The following is a 23,474-nucleotide window of genomic DNA, read 5'->3' as shown; positions in this document are numbered from 1 at the left end:
AGTAAATAGTATGTTACAAATTAGCTATTTGATTCGTTGTACCGTAAGGATCATCGTGCTGTCGTTTTTGCGATAGGTATACGCGATGCTACAACAATTCGATGGCAAAATGATGATGGCACTACAATACGATAAGATGGTAATAGAGCAAAGGTAAGATGGCGATGGGGTGAAGGCACGATGGCAGAGTGGTGACCAAGTGTCATCGTCATCGTGCATCTAATCCATCACCATCATGCTATCGTACCATCACCGTCCCTATGTCATGTTATCAACAACGTGCTATCATAATATCGTGACATCGCGTGTTTTGTTTAATTGCAATAACACGACAGTGCTAACGCTGTCATTTTATCGCCTTCCTGTCTGACATAAATAAACAAAGGTAAGACATCGCGGATGAGGATGATTAGGATTTAATTTCAGTATATGGTCTTTGTTTTTGACAAGTTAGAATGACATTTAACGATATATGGCACCAAAAGAACATTGATATTAAAAAGTAAGAACATTGATATTAAAAAAAGAACACACGGTTTAGGAGGAGTTGGCTTTTAAAGAGTTTTTTATATTAAGCTCTGGCACCCATGCTTATTCACAAATTGGTTATGAAAACTCTTAGTGAATGGTTACACAAGGAACATTCCTGTGAAATTATATTGATATTGGGCCAGCAGTGTCTGAGTAGAAGTTTTCAAAGTTCTCATTGTATACATATAGGGATTTTTACAACATCCCCTTTTCGGCCACGATATCTGACGATTCCAAGTAACTTGAATAATTTTAGGAGAAAAAAATAGTCCTGTCAAGTTGCTTTGATACCAGGCAAGCAGTTTTTGAGGAGAAAATTGCATAGTCCGCACTATGAACATGTGGTGATTTTGACCACGTTCCCTTGTGGTCATGACTTTTGACGAATCAATATAATTCAAATGTTTTGGGAGGGGGAAACAACATAAATATCTGTGTAAAATTATTGAAAAACTGGATCATAAAACTGCTGGTTGGATTTAAAACAATTTCATTTAGTTAATAATTTTTTGATGACTCTCTTATTAGATTTTTCAAATTATTCTTTACTTCGAAAAAGCATGGTCACCAAAAACATAGTCACTTTTACATGCATGTATGTAGAAACTTTAAAAGAACATTCTTGCCAGAAATTGGTTACCAATTTTAAAATCAATTTTAACATCTTTATACCCTTTATAAAAAGCACTTAAGTTATTTCTATTCGTCAGGAATCAGAGCGAATAGGGCTAAATAAAACAACAACAAATTATTGACGAATCAGTCGAAAACTAGTCTTACCCATATGGCATCCCGGGATGGGGGAAGGCTGTTCATGGTCGCTGTTCCTTGTATGCATATGTATTATATCACTGCGAAAAAAAAAAGAGTTAATATACAGGAGTGTACGGGATCCCGTATATTACCCATAAACGGGAAGATATACGGGAAAACTAAAATACGGGCGTGTACGGGGCTTGTATATTTAAAAGTCCGTATACTAATAAAATACGGATTTCCGTCTACTATGAAATACGGAATTCTTAGTATACGATATCCCGTATATTATTGAAATACGGCAATTTCTCAAAAGGATTATTCTGATCGTATACAACACTGTATATTTCCCGTATATGTCTGGTGTACGGGAATACATAAATCCGTATATTACGAAAGTACGGGACGTATATTTCCCGTATATGTTTCATATACAGCCCCGTATATTACCCGTATATTCTGAAAATACGGGATATGAATAGTTTGTATATTTCGAAAATACAGGGCTTAAATTTCCCGTATATTCTTCGTAAAACTATACAACTCCGTATATTTCCCGTATATGCCGAAAATACGGGATTTAAATAATTTGTATATTTCGAAAATACGGGACGTATATGTCCCGTATATGCTTGGTATACAACTCCGTATTATTCCCGTATATGCCAGAAATACGGGATTTAAATAATTTGTATATTTTGAAAATACGGGACTTATATTTCCCGTATATTCTTTGTAGACAACTTCGTATATTTCCCGTATATGCCCGAAATACGGGATTTAAATAATTTATATATTTCGAAAATACGGGATGCAATCAATTATATTCTCCGGCCATTTCAAAGGTCAGATGTTTTGCATGTTTTCGAACTTGTACATGTATGTAGAATGAATGCCAATATTGAAAGAAAGAAATGTTTAATACTAATATGTCATGAACGGAAAAAAAGCATTCACGGACCAAAATAGGTATAAAAGCAAAGACATGAATGAATCCATCATTTCATCTTGCGCGTTTCCGATTTATTTTAACATTTAATCTAAATATCCGATTGAGAAAAAAATATTAATTAATTCATCCTTACTTATTTGTAGTGATAAATACATCCGTGGATCATCGCCATTGTAAAAATCAAATGCAAGCATAAATTAACTATTTTTTCTGCACATTTCCAACGCTTGTGCTTACAATGCAAATATTTATAGAAAAAAGATGAACTAATTCATTTCTGTTTTGTACTGATAAAAAAGTATATAAGACATGTATTAATACTTTACTTATGAAATCGATTCGAATACTTTCTACAGACGCAAAATAATCTATATGATGTGTCTGCGTCCAAGGATTCGAACAAACACCCTTTGTTCAGTTTAATATAGCATCGTCTGCTACCGTCCGAGTAGGTCGTTTGTGTTTTTGTTGGGTTTAACGTTGCGCTGACACACTTATAGGTCCTTTAGCGACTTTCCAGTTTTGTTGGTGAGGGAATACCCCAGGTGCCCCTACGTGCATTATTTTATCACGAGCGAGCACGTGGGTAGAACTACCGAGCTTCATGTCTTCCTCACATGAAGAATTCAACACCCTGAGTGAGGCTCGAATCCATACCGTAGATGGGCTATTGGATTGAAGTCATCGATCTAAACTACTCGGCCACGGAGACCCTATCCGGGTAGGTCGGACCTTTAAACTAACATGTACATAAAATAGCATTTTGGTTATAAAGAAAGCACATAATTAACCGAAGTCGTTCAGTTTAATATAATTCAAAGAGCTATAAAATATATTTTATACTTTTTTGTTCAATGTTCAATTTCAGTTGTTACTTAATTATGAATTATTAAGTAAAATATATTTTCATATCCGTTGACTTTTGTTTCGAAGTAATTCCGCAGATGTTCTATGAATAGTACGGTGGCATAGCGAGGACATAGGAAATATTTTATTTTTCCCGTGCGCAGGTGTTAGCTACCACGTGCAAATGTGGTAATTCACACGTGCGCGGGTGATAAATATCACGTGCGCAAGTGACAGCTATCACGTTCGCAAATATACTACCATGTGCGTATGTGATAGCTAACACGTGCGCATGTGTTAGCTGACCAATGAAAATGAGTGAAAGATCTGCATTTTTTCTAAATAGATGTCTTTCATAAGGAAATGTTATTTAGTAGTTACCTGTAATTTATGAAGTAAGTGTTTCTTGTTTTTGAAAAAAGGCTGATATCTCGGTTAGTTTCGTTGGTCATTTATCACGTTCGCACGTGTCAGCTAACAACAGTTACTGCGAACGTGATAGCTATCACATGCAAACGTGTTAGCTAAGGTAGTTATCACGTGCGCACGTGTAAATCAACACATTCGCATGTGGTAGCTAAAATGTGCGAATGTGGTGCTAACACGTGCGCACGTGATAAATATAATGTGTCCTATGTCCCCTCTATGCCTCCGTAGTATACACTGTTCCAAGACTATTTTATTTCTCGTGGATGTAGTGTCCTTTAGTATTGACCTAGCACTCATGAATATTTCGTATTTTTCCGTAAATTTATTTTCAATGTCCAAACATAGATAGCGATACAAATATTACATATACAATTCTTAGTTGATATTATACTGTCGCATGTGAAGGTAGCTGAGCGGAAAAGGCGTTTAGCTGCCAATATCAGGTTAGTGGGTTCGAGTTTTGTCCATACCTTTTCCCCAAAATTTTATTTGCAAACTTACCACTTTTTTGTCAAACGTATCGTGATATTTATGGTCCATTTATTAAAAAACAGCTACTGATAGAAGTTTTATTTCGTAGAAACTAAGTAGCCAAGGCTAGCTTCTTTAAGAATGAATAAGGCGGCACGTATATTCAAAAATTCATTCGATCAAAACTGGAATCTCGGGAAAGCATTCATGAAGTTAATAATTACGATCTTTTACCTTTAGAAAATTGGTAATCTAACTGACAAAATAACGCTTTTTCTAGACTAAAATGTAAGCGGTTGTGATGTGTATTATTTTTTTCAAAGTATTATATCAAAAAGGCTGGTTATAATAAAATTTCATATTATGTAGAATTTGATTATTAATCTGAAAGTGTTAAAGTGAATTTTATATTAGCTAAAAATACGGAAAAATACATACATATTCTAGATCTTTTGCATTACTAACTTTTAGTTACATGATCTTTAAAACCGATAAAGCGGGACAGCTTTACCTATCATAAAAGTCAATAGAACAAATAATTCAATTCGTCGATTTCAGTACTAAGTGTTGTTGTTGTAGTAACACGGGGGTGGGGGTCGGGAGAATCGATAACTAATAGCTTTGGTCATTATAATTTTATCTGATGCATTTACAGACGGACGGTTTACTAAACGATGTACATGAATGAAGTTTAAATTAATATTAAAGTGAAATGCGGAACAAGTCGAATATATATATATATAAATCAAATAAATAAAATGACTTCACATGCCTTTCCAACAGTATTTAATTATAAAAATACAAACTAGTTTCGCCTATCGGCTCATCAGTGTACATACAATGTAACGTGACATTACTATGGTAATGACGCGACGTCAATATAAAGGGACGTAATTCCTTTGAGAAAATAACGCCAGAATTACGTCTCTTTATATTGACGTCGCGTCATTACCATAGTAACGTCACGTTACATTGTATGTACACTGATGAGCCGATAGGCGAATCTAGTTTGTATTTTTATAATTGAATACTGTTGGAAAGGCATGTGAAGTCATTTTATTTATTTGATTTATAGACTTCCATCTTGTGCCGAGTTCTTTCATTGTCAAGTTTATATATATATGTACATATATATGTGTGTATATATATGTATGCTGTGTTTGAGAATGTACACGCCTGTTATTAATGATTATTATACATATGTATCAGAAAGCATGTTGATTGATGTTAAACCAGTCCAGAAACGTTAATTAGACAAAAAAATATATAATATAAATATGTTTATTAATCTAAATTAATACGTTTTTTTCCGAAAATCAAAAGTTTTAGACTAGTTTTTGTATTAAATTTTGTTTGTTCAAGGACTATTTGATATATACACGGTATATAGATGTAAATTATCATTTTTGCTAAGGAGCGTCCATGTAGCCCTGTGTTGTACTTCGTTTTCTTAGTATATCTGGTGATTGAAAAACAACTAAGAGAACGCAAACTTTCAGAACAGGAAAATTTGTACCTGTCTTTTTTTAGTATCAAGGTCATGTATTCTTTTTCTTTTGCACTTGGAATGTTATATCGATTTAGTTGATGCTTTATATGTAACTTAAGTAATACCTTTAGCAATAAAGAAGGAATATATCGGTATATGGAATCCGTAGTTTTGACACAATATTTTGCCCTGATATCTCTTTTATAACAAAAGAAGAATGTGATTAGATCATCCCCATGTATACGCTCTCATAAAAAAATGTATTATATCAATATATCATGGAAACTTTGTATATGTGCTCTCTTAATGTGCGTGGTTTAGGTGAATAAAAAAAAGACAGCAAATATTTCAATGGTTAAGTGATAAGAAATATAAAGTACGTTTGTTGCAAGAAACCCATTCAACAAGTGATATAACTGATACGTGGAAAAGTAAATGGAAGGGAGAAGCTTTCTTTAGCGGGAATAAAACTAATAGAGCCGGAATAGCCATACTTTTTGACGAATCATTTTCTTATTCAAGCAATAATATGACTTGTAAGGAATTAATTACAGGTCGACTAACCAGTGTAGAACTCACTATCAATATTAGAAAAATAACGATATTTAACATTTATGGTCCAAATGATGATAATGCATTAGTATTTGGTCAACTTGAAAATGAAATATTAAAACAATATGACACAAACATCATTTTAGGGGGAGATTTTAATACGATTTTAGACATTAGCTTAGACAAAAAACACGGAAGAAATGATACCAATAAAATGTGTAGGAAAAAAATAATTGATTTGTGAGATTCCTGTAACCTTATTGATATTTGGAGGAAAAATAATCCAACTCAATTAAAATACACATGGCACTCTAATACAAAACCAATTATTTTTAGTAGACTAGACTTTTGTTTTGATTTCTGATACCCTAGTAAATATAACTCATAATTGCAAAATAAAATCGGATCATTCAGTTGTAGAGATTAAAATTGACTTCACAGACATTAAAAGAGGCCCTGGTTATTTTAAAATGAATAACAGTCTATTAAATGAAGATGAATATCAAACAATTATAAGAAGTAGTATTAACGAAGTTGTAGAAATAAATAAAGAATGTAATCCAAATACATTGTGGGAAGTCATAAAAGGTACAATTAGAAACCAAACAATAAAATATGCCAGAAATAAGAAAAAACAGACGTGGAAAAAGAAGAAAAACTTACAAAAGAAATAGAAGAGCTAGAAGACAAAGTAGTTGATGGGACTGATGACACAGAAAACAATAAAATTAGTTTAGAAACAAAAAAAAAAGAACTTGAAAAGTTGAATGATTCAAGAATAAACGGATTTTTAGTAAGAAGCAAAGCAATAAGCATTGAAGGAAATGAAAAAAAATCTAGATATTTCGCAAGTTTAGAAAAGAAAATTGCAGAGAGGAAAAACATATTCAAAATAAAAATTGGAGAAGCTGAAATAAATGATCAAGTCGAAATTCTTAAGGCAGAAAAATAATTTTATAAAAATTTGTATTCAGAACGACCAAAAATAAAAACAGATTATGACTTCTTCAATCAGCAGTATAAAAAACTAAATGAAAGTGAAAAGGAAACATGTGAAGGGTATTTAACTGAATATGAGTGTTTAGAAACTTTAAAAGAAATGAAAAACCAAGAGAGTCCTGGTTCAGATGGGATTACTAGTGAATTTTATAAAGTTACTTGGGAAACAATTAAAACACACTACGTTAAACCAATTAACTATTCTTATAGAACAAAACAACTAACAGACCTACAAAAGCAAGGAATTATTACATTACTACCAAAAGACGGAAAGATACATTGTCTTTATCAAATTGGCGCCCTATAAGTCTATCAAATGTTGATTATAAAATTGCAACTAAATCAATTGCGAATCGTCTTAAAAAAGTTATAAATTCCATAATAGATAAAGCACAACCAGATTTTTGAAAAACAGATACATCGGTGAAAATATTAGGTTACTATTTGAAACTATGAAATATTTACAAACTAAAAATAAACCCGGCCTACTACTGTTTGCAGATTTTGTAAAACGCTTTTGACAGCATCGATCATACTTTCATGTTTCAGTGCTTACACCACTTAAATTTTGGTGTCTCTTTTATTTATTAGGTAAAATTATTTTACAACGATATAAGTAGCGTAGTTATAAATAACGGAAACTTGTCCGAACCCTTTCCAATAAAGAGGGGTGTAAGACAAGGATGTCCACTGTCATCTCCGCTTTTCATAATATGCATTGAAGTTTTAGCAATTATATCAACACTGATAATTCTATTAAAGGAGTGACGATCAATGATAAAGAAATTAAACAAACACTTTTTGCAGATGATGCAACCTTCTTAAACAACGGATGAAGAAACTCATTCGAAAAATTTATTGATGTCATCACTAATTTCGGATAAGTATCAGGATTAAAACTTAATTTCAATAAATCAACAATTTTAAGAGCGGGATCTTTAGTAAATACAGATACGAAACTGTGTAATGATAAAAAATTTAAATCGAAAGAGATGTACTACAACTTGATTACGAGAGAGGAGGACTAAAAATGATAGGTATTATGTGTTTTTTTGAACTCGATAAAAGCCTGTTGGATAAAACAATTTATGTGTAACAGTGAAAGTGTGATTTGGGGTACATTCTATAATGCAATTCTCAAAACAGCAGGGGGAAAGTTAGTATTTGAATGTTATAAATGATAAAGACATTGAAAAAATATGTAAAAACAACGCATTTCTTAAAGATGTTCTTATTGCATGGCATACCATTAAGAAGGTTAAATTAAATGACATAAATGGAAAACAGATATCTGGAACAACTCTGACATAAGAAATGGGAATAAAACGTTTTATTACAAAGAATGGTATGAAAAAGGAATAAACTATTTACAACACTTATTTGATTACAGGAAAAAGGATTTTTATTCTTTTGAACACTTCAAGTAATTATACATTCTGGAAGATAATGAATTCCTAAAATATTATCAAATTATCACCAGCATTAAGCCGGACCTAAAAGAATCACTTAAAAAAAAACATTATATACACTAGTACAGACAACCTGCTTAATAAAATTCAGGCAGCAAAAGCACCAAACAAATTACTATACACCAAACAATTAAACGTAAAACTTAAACCAGAAATAAAATCAGAAAAGAAATGGAAATCTACTGTTGAAAATAATAACATAAAATGGAACAAAATTTATGGACAAAGTTTTAAAGCAACGATAGACACAAAAATTAGAAACTTCAGAAACTTCCAGTATAAATTTTTAATGCGAATAGTTCCAACAAATAAGTACTTTTTCAAAATAAAATTGTCCAGAACAAACTTATGTGATTTTTGTAACATGGAAGTGGAAAGTATAGAACATCTATTTTGGGAATGTAATCATGTTCAAATTTTGTGGAATAGACTAAGTAACTTTCTTGCAGAAAAGGGAATATCGTGCCTGTTCAATCTGGAATGTATAAGTTTTGGCATTGTGCAAACGGGGTTAAAAAGCAAGATCATACATTTCATGAATTTTTTGATGAAATATTTTATTTTTTAAATGAAAAATAGACAAAAGGTTCCCGTATTCAACCAGTTTTTATCCTATTTAAATATCAGAATTTGTCTAGAAAAAGAAATAGCAATCAGGCAAAATAAACTTGATTATCATTCAAAGAAATGGTCTTTCTTAAATCTTTAGTATGCATCCTTACAACGTACTCACTGAGACACAAGAAAAAAAAATGAAATAATCTATTTAAAGGTAATCAAGAGCGCACATGGGTATACTCTATGTTTTTTTCTCTACTTTTATCTTATACAGTGTTGACTTTCTTCTCAATTTAAGCGTCTTATCATGCAAAGTGGATACAATTATTTATCTTTTCTGACATACAAAACGATTTTATAAAGAAAGCTGAACGGGAAATAATTGCAATTGTTTTATGTATCTCAAAGATATTATTTCTGTTTTATTATTATTTGATAGGTCTGCAGAATTGTACAAAAACAAGTGTAACGTGTTTGTACGATGTATGTCATAAAAGAGAAAAAATAAATTATAAAAAAAAAAAAACATGTACGAACAAAAAACGTGATTGTATATTTATAAACTATACACACAAACGCTAATAGGTTAGGTTAGGTTAGGGTAGATTTCTCGAAAGCACAGAGGACTAAAACACAGCCTCAGAGCCACGCATTTGCAAAGTAGGTCCACAACAAAAAAGAAGCTGTAATGGAAAAATATTATAGACGGGTTGCTTCAAACATCTAACAAGTACATATTAATTTATGTAAATATAGATAGAGGGGAGGAAGTGGTAAAATGACGGGGGGAGGAGGTGGGAATTTGAAGGGGTAAGAAGATCAAGAATGAATAAACAAAGAGAATGCTACGTTCCTTAATAACAGTCACACTACAACGTAAACCGCAAAAGCGCAGACACTCATGCACCGAAATTAAACACACAACCACACCAAACTAAATAACACAGAAAAACGAGCAAGTAAGACACAAGAAAAGAGCAGGGCACCGCTTTAGACCCACAATCACACAAATGCACCCATATAAACAGGAAAAAACCATTGTATACCGCCCTAGGACTCCGGCAGCCAGAATAAAGGGAAGCCATGAACTAACTCAAAGTAAAGGGGGAGGGGATGCAAAAGTAACGCAAATGCAAAAGGAGGGGGCAATAGCGGGAGTAAGGAGGAGGAAAAACGCTTACAACAAACAAGAAAACATACACAACAGACAATACAAATCGGCAGGAAACCAGTTGAAAATAGGGACACCGCCTTGGAACGGTCAGTGACCTAAAGGAAACTGGGGGTTTAAACACGTTTACCATATTTTCAACAAGTTAGACAAAACAATGTAAATAAAATCTCCGCTGAGAAAGGCTCTAACATTAAAATTAAGGTAAATCTAATGTATAATTACACCAATGTACGCAAAAACTTGTCTGAAGTCGGAGCACCAAGAGCTTAATTTTTAATGGGCACGACTAAGAAAACTGCGAGACAAAAATCAACTCCCTCCGCCCATTGTATGTAGGATTTAGGAGAAAGCATCATGAAGTCTTACACTTTATTATTCATCGCACCATCAAATAGGAAAGTGTAGCGATTAACTGTAGAGGGGTCAATCACTACACATGCACTGTGCGTTACCATTTTCGCATCGAATACTCTTTCGATAAAGTTTTTAAGCCATTTTACAAATATTTGATTAAAATAAGGGCTATGTATAATTTTCCGAATTATATAAACTACATCTCCATAGTATCCCGGGTGTGTACATCCAAGTTTTAAAAGTGTTAAATTCCCTTTAAATACAGTCAAACCTGTGTTAAAGACCACCTCTGAACATAGACCACTTGTCTCTTAAGACCACATGTTTTGTTTCCCATTTTACAAAAATGTAACATTTACAGTATATGTTACCTGTGAATAAAGACCACCTCCCAATAAAGACTATATTCTGGCTCTCCCAACGGTGGTATTTATAGACAGGTTTGACTGTATTTAAATTAAGTCAATATATCTTTCAAGACAATCGTGAAACACCAGGCCACTGTATTTACGCATCCTCAACAATATGCATTTTGCACTTGAAGAACAGTCTTGACAAAAAAGGACTATGTTTAATTTTATAATTCTATAAACTACATCTCCATAGTATTCTGGTTGTGTATATCCAAGGTTTAAAAGTGTTAAATTGCCTTTGGAATATTTATATTAAACCAATAGATATCTTTCAAGACAATCGTGAAACACCAGGCCACTGAATATACGCATCCTCAACAATATGCATTTTGTACTTGTAGAACGTCTTGACAATGCTCGTTACATTTTTATTGTGATTGACTTATTTCTTTGTAGTGGTCCACGGACAACGTAAAACCAGAATAGTAAGGTTGTCAAAACTTTCAAGGTGGATGGTTATAGTAAATCCTATTAAAGATGTTTCAGGCGTCGTAAAGTAACCAATTTTTATTAATGCATGTTCTGTAAATATGAGAATAACGCAAAATGTATAACACAGAGACAATACACAAGAAACTAGAGCTTTCACTGAAGGCGATGAATGTACCCCCGCACGCATTGACACAGTACATTGCAATTCGACGCACAGAAGATTGCATAATTATGTGGACTGTTTGTTTATAGTATAGTAACAAAACACAAAGTCCCATAAGTGCGCAGAATTTTTTTCTGAAAGAATCTAACAAGCACCATGCACATTTAGGGTTACTTGTGTTAAGTTTCATTAAATTTTGTTCATGGATTCAGGAGATTAGGCGCGCACAAGATTACACATGCTATGTGTATAGTATAGTAACAAAAAACAAAAAACAAAGTCCCGTAAATCTGCATTTTTTTCTGAAAGAATCTAACGTCTACCATGTACAACTACTGTTGTTACTGATCACTTGGGTGAAGTTTCATTGAATTGTGTCAAGGGGATGAGAAAATCGAAGTTATTTTGTCGACTAATTTCTGATAAATTGCTTCGTTTATAAGATCATCATGGTTTTCCTTGCTTAGGTAATCGGCTTCAACACCATCTGATGCTTTGATTGATTCGATTAAAACTTTTACGTTTGTTGATATAAAGCCAATCTTATGATTCCCAATTCTCAAACTTCCTTTTTCTTGATATACGGAAGTGCGCAATGGTCCGTCTGAATATTGTAAGTTCCTTGCCGTAAACATATTTCTGGATGTTTTATTCCAAATACTATTGAAAGACATTCTGTTTCACTGGAAACAATCCTTCGTCGTATTGCGGTAGTAAGGCAGATCCAACTCCGACATATGAGGCATCTTACTGCAGAACTGACGTCTCGGTAAAGTCTTGTAATTTCAAGATAAACGCTCGATTGGTCTTTTTTGGTCTTTAAATGTCAAGAAGGATCTGTATCACTCCATTTTACTAAGGTAGGTTGACCTTCCATTGTTAAATCAGTCAGTTGCGCAGCAGTTTTTACGAACATCGGTTTGACCTTTCTGCAGCAACCGGCTGGACCAAAAGATAAACAAACTTGTTTCATGTATTTCGGCTTGTTAAATGCGTTCGATATTTTCATCCCTCATCTGTTCAACTCCATTTTCTACTGTATGGCCTATAAAAGATAATAGGTAAGGGTAGATTTCTCGGAAGCACAGAGCACCTAAAACACAGCCTCAGAGCCACGCATTAGCAAAGTAGGCCCACAACAAAAAGAAGCTGTAATGGAAAAATATTACAGACGGGTTGCTTCAAACATCTAACAAGTCATATTACTTTATGTGAAATATAGATAGAGGGTGAGGAAGTGGTAAAATGGTGGGGTGTAGGGGGGGGGGGGGGGGGGGGGGGGATTTGAAGAGGAAAGAAGAACAAGGATGAAAATACAAAGGGAATGCTACGTTCCTTAATAACTGTCACACTACAACAAAAGCGCAGAATCAAACAGACAACCATACCCAACTTAATAACATAGTTGGGCACCGTCTTAGACTCACAATCACACAAACGCACCCATATAAGCAGGAAAAAACAATTGTGTACCTCCTTAGGATTCCGTCAGCCTGAATAAAGGGGAGCCTCGAAAAGTAACTCAAAGTAAAGTGGGAGGATGCAAAAAAAGTAGCGCAAATGCAAGGGGAAACGTGGGGGACAATAGGGGGAGTAAGGAGGAGAAAAAACGCATACAACAAACAATAAAACATAAGCAACAGACAATACAAGACAGACAGAAAACCAGTTGAAAATAGGGACACCGCCTTGGAACGGTTCTTTAACCTATATAAAGGAAACTGGGGGTTTAAACGCGTTTAGGGCATGCCAACCTCGCACTTACCCTATTTTCAACAAGTTAGACAACACAATGTATATAAAATCCCCGCTGAGAAAGGCTCTAACATTAGCGCAAAAAAAAAAAAAAAAAAAAAAAAAAAAAAAGAAATTAATAATTTAAAGTAAAGGATACAATTAAGGTAAATCTTAGGTATAATTACACCAATGTACTCAACAACTTGTCTGATGTCAGAGCACCAAGAGCTTAACTTTTAAGGGCACGACTAAGAAAACTGCAAAACAAAAATCAACTCCCTCCGCCCATTGTATGTAGGATTTAGGAGAAAAGCATCGCGGAGTCTTACACTTTATTAATCATCGCACCATCAAATAGGAAAGCGTGATTTGATTAAATTAAGGACTATGTTCAATATTCCGAATTTTATAAACTACATCTCCATAATGTTCCGGGTGTGTAAGTCCAAGTTTTAAAAGTATTTTCAGGTTCGTATTGTATTTTTCTAACAGTTCCGACGATCTGTAGTAAAATTTACTGAAAGCTTTTCGTAGCTTATGATAACGGTAACACTGTTGTAACAATTTCTTGGTGATATGAAGATTTCTGTCATTAAAATCATCTATCTTTGTGCAAGCTCTTGCAAAACGAATAAGTTGTGAAATCACACATTGTTTAAACCTATCATACATTTGGACGATCGAATGGCTAAACCTGCTTCATTTTTTCTGCCATGTTGTTTCCGCATTAGATCAAAACAGTTTAACCAAGTAACAGTGTCATAATATGATGTCCTCAAAATTTTCGACATTAGTGCTACTAGCCAAAAGTGTTCTCATCATTCGATCAAATTTCGCCCCTGAATTAACTATTTCAAATCACATTTTCTTAAACTAGAAAGTCCCATTGAAAGCCGAAAAGGTTATGAAGAGGTGGAACTTTTCAACGACAAGAATCTACAAGTTACTTTTACATTTATACTAGTATGATTACAAACTTTGTTATTTGTGTCAAACTTAGTTCTGGCGTTCAGCTTTCTGAAGTCCACATAAAATTTGTTACTGTCATTAATCTTTTTAACTATTACAATTGGTGAACTATAATCAGAGGTAGCTGGTTCAATTATTCAAGCTCGAAACATGTCTTCTATCTCTAAATCTACATCTTTACATTTAGGGCATTGAAAACAACATTCACTCTTCCGGGAGTTTGGTTAGTAAACTGCACGTTTTGTTCTGTCAATGATGTAGTTTCTGGACGACCTGTGCATAGGTCCTTGAATTCTCGGAGTAGGTCTTCTACTTGCTGTTTCTGTATCATGGACAGATCTTCATAAATGCGTGCTTCTTCATATATTTCCGATGACTTCATTTATGGCAATTCAAGCAAAACGTTATCGTCTACTGTTCCAGCTTGGCCCTTGGTAACAGCTATTTTAGCAGTTACACTGCTGACATCTCCCTCTTGAAATCCATGTTATTAATGTTATCAATAACTTCATGTGGACTCCCCAGTTAAAGGGTCATTTTGTTCTTGTTTGTTTGTAGAAGAATATCCAATCTTTTGACTTCTTTTCCGTGGACTTCAGAAAGCTGAACGCCAGAACTATGGCTTTGTTCAGACACTCCTTTGTAATGTTGCAAGCCAAATTGACCAATGTTTTAAATCTAAAACATACTGGTAAATGTTCTGTGTCTCTAGAGTCTTTCCCTCTGCTTATAAACCTTTTAACAGAATCTGTAAAAGGATCCTTAGAAGCATAGAATGCAACCAAAAATGAATAAAAGCAGACACGGTTAGACTGAGTCTGTTCATGAGAGGTAATAAAATGTAAAACACCTCTCACTCCCCATGGCACAGGCTTAAGGGGAACTTTATTACACATCTATTGAATGGACTCCATGATCCCAAAGGACCAGAAAATATAACAACGCTGAATCCATGTACAAGGATACTTTTTACAGCCGCCAAACGGCACTTAAAGATTAAAAATTTGCATCGTTTTTCTAACCGTTAAGCATACAATAGTTCAAACGTCGAAAATTCTGTGCTGGCTTTCGAACATATTTGTATGCGAACAAGACTGCAGGAAAATATCTATTTCAATCTTTGTTCTATCTTAACACATCTTTTTCATCCTACTCTTTAGACGTCCGTTCATACGTTCGCATTACCCGTTGCACTTAGGGTTATATTGCGTTGTGAAGAGTTGCTTCATCTAAAACAGAATTCTAAGTTCTTTCATCAGAACAGAGGTCAACTGGCTCCCTCTGTCGCTTAGTACTTCGCTCGGGGATCCAACTCTGGGAAATACCTTTAACTGAGCATCTGTTACTCTCTCGATGTCAGAACTTGGTAAGACATTATAAACAACAGTTAGTATTTATCTGTTTCCACTATTTATCAGGTCTTACTATGTCGATAGCTTTTCTAAGGAAAACGTTCATCTATGTTTGGCATTGCCCCTAAATGTACTTTCTTCACTTTGTCCTTTGGAATTGTCTTTTGACACATACCACAAGAGCTGCAGTATCAAGTAATATATCCTGTTATACCAGGCCCATAAAAGCTAGATGTTCGATTTTCTTTACTGAGAGATGACATCCAACAATGGATTCGTACGCAAGTTCCATCGCACTTTTTCTCAGGAAACTGGAGACAAAGTCTGTTTGATTTCCTGGCTGTATGGTCCTTTCGTCTGTTCAGATAAACTGTACAGTTCATCATTACTGGCCTCATATTTGTATCACACACAGCGCTTGTCGTCTCGTTTCGTTTTTCCCCAGATACTAGTTTCAAGAGATAACAAGGTCACTTCAAAGAGACTATGTCTCTTTTTGTGTCTCCACAACGACCTCCGTGTCTCTAGGGTTGGGAACATTTAACTGTTTCATTGGCTGCTCAGTGTTCTTACATTGTGCTCCTGTCATTACAGATACTGATTTGGAGACGTCACGTGTTCACTCAGAATTCGGCTTGTCATACACCTGGTATATTTCCGATTACAAAATCGAATATCAAAGTCTTTGGCACCGTGGAATCAATTTTCCTCTGTTATACGATTTATCTAGCTATACTATTCCTTACTACTGCTAGTTCTTACCCTGTACCTCTAAGCACCTTCACCTCTTCTTGGCCTAAAATTCCTTTTTGCACCTCACGGTTCCTTACTTCTGGTAACATATCAAGTTGTACCCTGAAAAAATGGGACGGCATTTTTGCTAACAAACTTCAGTTTTCCATCTCCGGTACCATTCTTCACCTGGCCGTTATTTTGCATGTTTTGCATACATACGGTTGTTATCTTATCCTCAGTCTTATGAGTTATTGCTTGCCTCATCTATCTGCACTCTTTAGCTAGGTGATCTACTCTCTTACACAACAAATAAGTCATCTTGTCTTTCATTTACTATCTGGCAATAAAAACATGTGTTCCGTGTTCCATTTTTCATCTTTGTATTTTCATTAACATAACTGTGAGTTAGTCTCCCGCTAATATTGGCCTTAGGTCGTTTTTTTTTTGTAAGATTGCACTAAGACGCTTTGTAAGACGCTAATGAAATCAATCATTTCTCTATGGGCCTCGAGGTATTCCTCTGCCAGTCTTGTTAATTCCGTCACGGACTCATGTCCGCTGTTTTGTTAAGATCGTCTCTAAGTCAGTCGAGCAGTCTTGGATAAACTTTTAATTGATCAACAGATAGGCGAGATGTTGGTATTTCTTCGGCCAGATCTGACCAGGGATCAAAGTATCTTTTTAGTCTTGAACTGGAAGACTCTCTTCCTGTTCCTTGTCTGCTCTTTTGAAATTTAGCTCTAATGCTCTCTTCTGTCAAATGGTACTTCTTTAATATTGCAGTCTTTATTGACGTTTAATCACAAGGTACTTTTTATGGCAAGATGCTTAACCCTTGTCCAGTCAATAATGAACTAAGACTCATTGCCAATGTACATTTTTTCCAGCTCTGACTGCTGGCGAACTTTACGAGCCTCTCAAGGTATTCATCAGTGTTGTCGTGATCTTTATCAAATTTAGGTATTTTGGGTCTTAGCACCTTGTTTGAGAGGTCAAGGCCCATATTCTCTAATATGAGACGTTGTATTTAGAGTTCTCAGCTGTTGAAAGAGTTATATCAGCTTTTTGTCCATCCAAACTGACGCCAATATTTCTCCTTTCAGAGCTGTTTGGAAGTCGGACTTATTTTTCAATTTGCCTATTTTCTTACAAGGGTAACCATTACCATTTGACCGGATAATTTCTTTGGCATTAACTTCAAGTAAGTCCTAAAATAACTGTTGGCACGACAAAATATCAACATTTACAATATGGTTATGTCCATAAATGTCACGGCAAAGGTCCTTGACCACACGTGAAGCCAGTCCTACTTCAACAGAATTTCGTTCTCTGCCAGCATACACCTGGAAATCATTCATCTATCCATTCTCCGGATCCGCTCTGACCCACACTTATATTCCATATTTCGCTGGCTTCGTAGGCATACATTTTCTGAAGCTAAAACGCCCACGGAACTTAAGCATTGCTTCATCAACACTACAGTTTTGATGCGGATTGTACATAACCTTACATTTTTGACGCACAACATCAAGTAATGGCCTCACTAAAAACAAACGATCGTGGTCAGCATGTCCACGTTGACCAGTAAATTTTGTCTGATAAATATCGAAAAACATTTTTAGCAGCATGAAACGTGTATTTGAAAACTTGTAGAAATAAATCATTCCTACATTTTTTTATTTTGGTATAACCGCAACCGGCAAAATTAAGACGAGTTGAGCTGGTACCGTTTGTTTCATATTGTTTTATTACTGATGTTTACTTTTCGCAAAGAGGTGCCTAGATTTTATGTTCATTATTTCAGTGCTTTTTTATTTCATATTGTTACATTTTTTTATTTCTTTGATTACGAAAATACAGAAAAGCGATGAAGTTCAAATGTTTATTTATAACTGCATGTAACCGGAATAATTCTGTACCAGTAATACTCTAATCTTTTAGCCGCAAGAAAAATAAAACTGAAAATATCTTTCTTCCTTACTGTTTGTTCATTATTTCAGTGCTTTTTTATTTCATATTGTAACATGTTTTTATTTCTTGGATTACGAAAATACAGAAAAGCGATGCAGTTCAAATGTTTATTTATAACTGCATGTAACCGGAATAATTCTGTACCAATAATACTCTAATCTTTTAGCCGCAAGAAAAAACAAAACTGAAAATATCTTTCTTCCTTACTGTTTGTTGCTTAGAGTTTTGTAATTTATTTCATACCTTCAAATATATCGATGTTTTGAAAGCATTTACAACTTCAAATTATATTAAAATATTGTCCTTACACCGGCAAAGGTTACACAAATTTATTTCAATTTAAGAATGATCTTTTTGCTGGAAACTATATTTATGAAGCTAGAACATTTAGAATTCTCATAAAGATTCTTATTCCAAGCCATGCTTTTATCTCGTCTATTGTCACAGATCGCCATGCATTATTGGGCTTTTGTTGAACCATCTGGTCTGCAAAACGGTTGTCTTATTCACCAGTATTTCTGTTAAAAACATGGGAAATCACAACAACATGAAGTCCAATTCTGAATGCTCTGGCCTTACATAACAAGTAGATCCTGGACCGGGCCTATTGGTCGTTTCACTATTATATAGAAGTTCTGTTATTTAGCAACAATCACTCGTTGGATTCTAAAATCAGTAAATTCTCAGGTTCTAAGTCCATGAAATCCACTTCATTTTCATTCTCATAACACGACACTAATTCTGCTAACGGTGTTGGATCATCGGGGACAAAATCCGCGAATCTCTCGTCCTCACTACTATCCGCCATAATTCCAGAAGAAAATTTGCCGATTTTCCAGATATTTAGTGAGGAATCGATTGAAAATACATGTACAAATGATAAATATTATTTTTTAATGCTTCCGGGTTTAATTAGTCTTTTGTCTAAAATATGTTTACTGGTTGAAATTGCTAGAAAGAACAAATAAACTTTGACAATAAAATCACGTCACGCGGCATACAGTACTATCAGGAGGAGAGCCCATGTTCACGATCCTCGGCACACGTCTATTATCTTTCGACGCATAAATACAACATGCGGTACTAGATAAGAGTTGAAACAAACGCAAAGATCTGGAAGGAATTGAAATTATTTATCATATGGTAAAAAGTACTGTATAGATTTAAGACCTGTTTCCAACCATTCTTTATACAACGTTTTTAGAGTTATTTCAGATTTGTTATAGATTGGGGGACTTCTATTTACTTTTTTATTATATTTTATTATTTCAGTCAAAATTATTCGTCTTTTTATGAAAATATTATCTTAGCATATCGGTTCTTTGTCATTTATGTTAAAAATATTCAAGATCAGTTCACTTCTCCTACAAAGTTTTCGAAAAATATTTCCCATGTTCTTCAATTAATTTTATTCGTTTAATGAAACATGCATGCCTTTAATGCATTTAAGAAATATCTAAAATAAAATATTGATAAAAACTCCTTCATCGTAATTTAGGCTGAATATGTCTTGCTCTTAACAGGTTAATCATTCTATACACGTTAAATTTTCTTGCATCATTGTATCGATTTTGCGACCAGGAGGTTTCTACCAATGCTGTAAAAAATGAGGTAATTTTATTTTGTGTTGCCACTATTATAGACATTTTAAACGCTATTTATCTCGGGTTCATTTTTAATCACTCGTCTGTCTACTCTTCAAAATCGGTTAAAATTCCGAACTCTTCTCACCCTTCTTTCAATGTCCACCGTCTTTAATGTTTAAAATGTCGATATAGACACTGAGAATGATCATTATTTGTGAGATACTTAATATACTGTCTTGGAAAATTAAACTCAAACACAGATGAAAGTAAATCTTTTCACTTGATTTTCTTTCGTGAACACCAACTTACAATCGTTGTCAAAATTTCATGATCAGACTCAGATTTTGACTGAAAATCATTCTCAGGTAGTTTTGTGAATATGGGACCAGCCAACATAGTTCAGCGCTACCCGTCAATATATTTTTCAAAAGCATCTACAAAAGTTGATGAGTGTTGACATAGATAATCTTTGATTGTTCCCACATAGAAATTTTGTTCTGGATGTTAACAATTAAACCTTAGTTAAGATTGTTTGGAAGCATACAACGATGGCAAGCAACGTAAATGCAGACTCGGTTTGTTTGAGTCTGTTCATGAAAAGTTATGTAATGTAAAACACCCCTCATGCTCCTAGCACCGGCTTAAGCGGAATTATATCAGAGGAAAAATGCATGAACTGAGTTATCACAAAGAATAAGAGAATATAATAATACTGAGTTCAAGCACGGGAGACTTTTTACATAAGGTCATTTCGAAGCATAGAACTCAAGCAAGCTTGTGTGTTTGCTTGAGTCTTTCTACTGTTAGTAGGTAGGAATGAAACGCTCTTGGTAAATTGTTTTTCTCTCTCTGTTATGCTTTAAAATTGTTTACTTTCGACAGAAAATTGCACAGGAAAAGGGAACCAGGTAGGTATATATTCGACTGTCAGTTAGTTGTTCTTTTCGATTTGAAAACTGCATTTAGAAAGTCTGAAACAAACCCTGAAATATTCAAGTCCAAATATCATGAAATCAAATCAACTTACAAGGACAAGTTTGCAATTTACACAGACGGTTCAAATGATGAATCAAAGGTTGGCTGTGCTGCTGTCAGCCACCTTCATCGGTCAAAATTACGTTTGCCAAATAATGCAACAATATTTTCAGCCGAGGCAAAAGCTATTGATTAAGCCCTAAATTTTATATCAAAATATAGTGAAGAAAAATTTATTATCTTTTCCGACTCGCTTTTTGTTTTACAGTCAATTCATAACCGAAATATGGAAAATCCTTTCATTCAAAATATTCTTCTCAGGGTTCATGAACTATCTTTAAAAAGTCTATCATATTTTGTTGGATTCCAAGTCATGTTGGTATTCATGGAAACGAGGATGCTGATACTGCAGCAAAGAAATCCCTTTCATTATCACAATCTAATTTGAAATAACCACATACCGATTTAAGGCCCACTATAAACAAATACATTTTATCTAAATGGCAATCGTCATGGAACAATGCTTCATTCAATAAACTTCGTGATATTAAACCTGCTCTAGGGGAATGGCACCAAGGCAACAGATCTGTTCACAGGGAGGGAGTTGTTTTTTCTCGCTGTCGAATAGGTCATACCCGTTTGACTCATTCTTATATTTTGAATAAAGGAGATCAACCCGAATGTGTACCATGTCAAACACCGCTAATTATTAAACATGTTTTAATCGACTGCGTGCTCCATAACGCAGTACATATTATGACGTTCAATCTTTGAAAGAGTTATTTGAAAAAGTTTCAGACGGAAATATTTTATCGTTTTTAAAGCAGATATGAATTTATCAAAAATTGTGACATTTCATGTTTTATTAACATCATTTGCAATATTATTTTGTTTGCATTTCGTACTTATATATATTTTTACATAACTGATATTAGAGATGCTTTACATTTTTACATAAATGATTTTAGACATGTTTCTAAATTATACATAATGAACTTTACATTTTTACATAAATGGTTTAAGGTATGCTTTACAAATGGCGTTTACTTCTTCTATGCGAAATATGACCATTTTGTGTCGATTCGCTGTAAAACCCAACTCACTCGCTCACTAGTCCCAAAATGTTATGCTGGATAAAGCTTTTAAAAGGAATTAACCCATACCGAGAGAAATGCATCTCTACCAAGAAAATGGAAATACCTAACAGTTTTAAAGGGATCTTCATCTTTTCAGTTATGATTTATGAAAAACCAAACATATGATAAAAAGTACAAGATATAGTTATTTAAAAATGAATATTAAAAGAACACAATATTAATGATATGTAAATAATTCATTTCATTCCGAGTGTATCATGTTCATTCCTATATCTGACATTTCGACAGTCAATAAACGTGCATTATATCATATTATTGAAAATTTAGAAGATTTTTATATAAAAACTAAGTTATTGATAGGATGCAAGATAAAAAAAGGATGCGCTTTGTGTTATTTTATCTGTCTATATACATGCTCCTCGTCTAATTTGCATGTTGTTAGTCACAAAAAATGTTTGATATAAGCGGGTCTCATACGTATAACAGTACCAACAGCAACAGTTATTCTTTAATAAACTTCTACTTGATCCTCAAACTATTAAAATTATATCCTAATACAAAAATCGATTTTGCATCAACATAAAACTGTTCAGTGTTAACGGCCTATCATCTAAGCTAACTAGAGTAATGTACATTTTATCGAAAATCGGGCACACAAAATTCCAACAACAAGAATGAGTGCAAATAGAGTAATTCCAGAAATATGTTAAAGGTTAGAATTAATAGGGTCTTAATTGTAAAAGTCAATGACGTCTATGACGAGTAGAGATTCACTTGTAGATACGTAAGGACATTACAGTCTATACCTTGTCTTGTTGGTGAGGAATTGAAATACAGAAATGTCATCAATGCATTGATATGTAATATTCACTGAGACTTTAAACAAACTAGACGTTCTAAGGGAGTATGACTACCTAGACTCGGATAGACTAGTACAAAGCAGGTAAAATACAGGATAGAAGATGGAAAAAGCATCATCGTGGTAAGGGGCATTGTCTTCAGTTTTGTGATAGAGCGTTTAAAAGGTACAAATCTCTTCTTGATAATATCGGGTTGAGTTATAGCCCACAGACTCAAAGGATTGTTGTAGTAGTTAGAAATCCGCTAAAAGAAGGAGTTGTCCTATAGGACAAAGGTCACAGGTATAGAGCGATTACTCATCCTTATTTGTAATTAGATGTATTTGCTAATTGTTTCAGCCATTTAAGAGTCATTGGTTACATATTAAAGAAGCAACTGTATATCGTGTAAATGTATAGATAATAATAATAATAATGAAATGTATTAAGTTTGACACGCAAGAAAGTATTGAAAACTATCATAACGTTTCGGAGATATTTAATTTTGTATCAGGTGAAGGAAAATACATGTAACTAAAAAAAGCGTACACGAAAGTAAATCGTTCATCAGAAATACATACAGTGAACTGCATTCTTCTTATGGAAAATCGGCAGTATCAGACAA

This window comes from Mercenaria mercenaria, chromosome 4 (assembly GCF_021730395.1).
Source record: "Mercenaria mercenaria strain notata chromosome 4, MADL_Memer_1, whole genome shotgun sequence".
In the NCBI taxonomy this organism is placed as follows: Eukaryota; Metazoa; Mollusca; class Bivalvia; order Venerida; family Veneridae; genus Mercenaria; species Mercenaria mercenaria.
Note: the sequence above shows the minus strand (reverse complement) of the source record.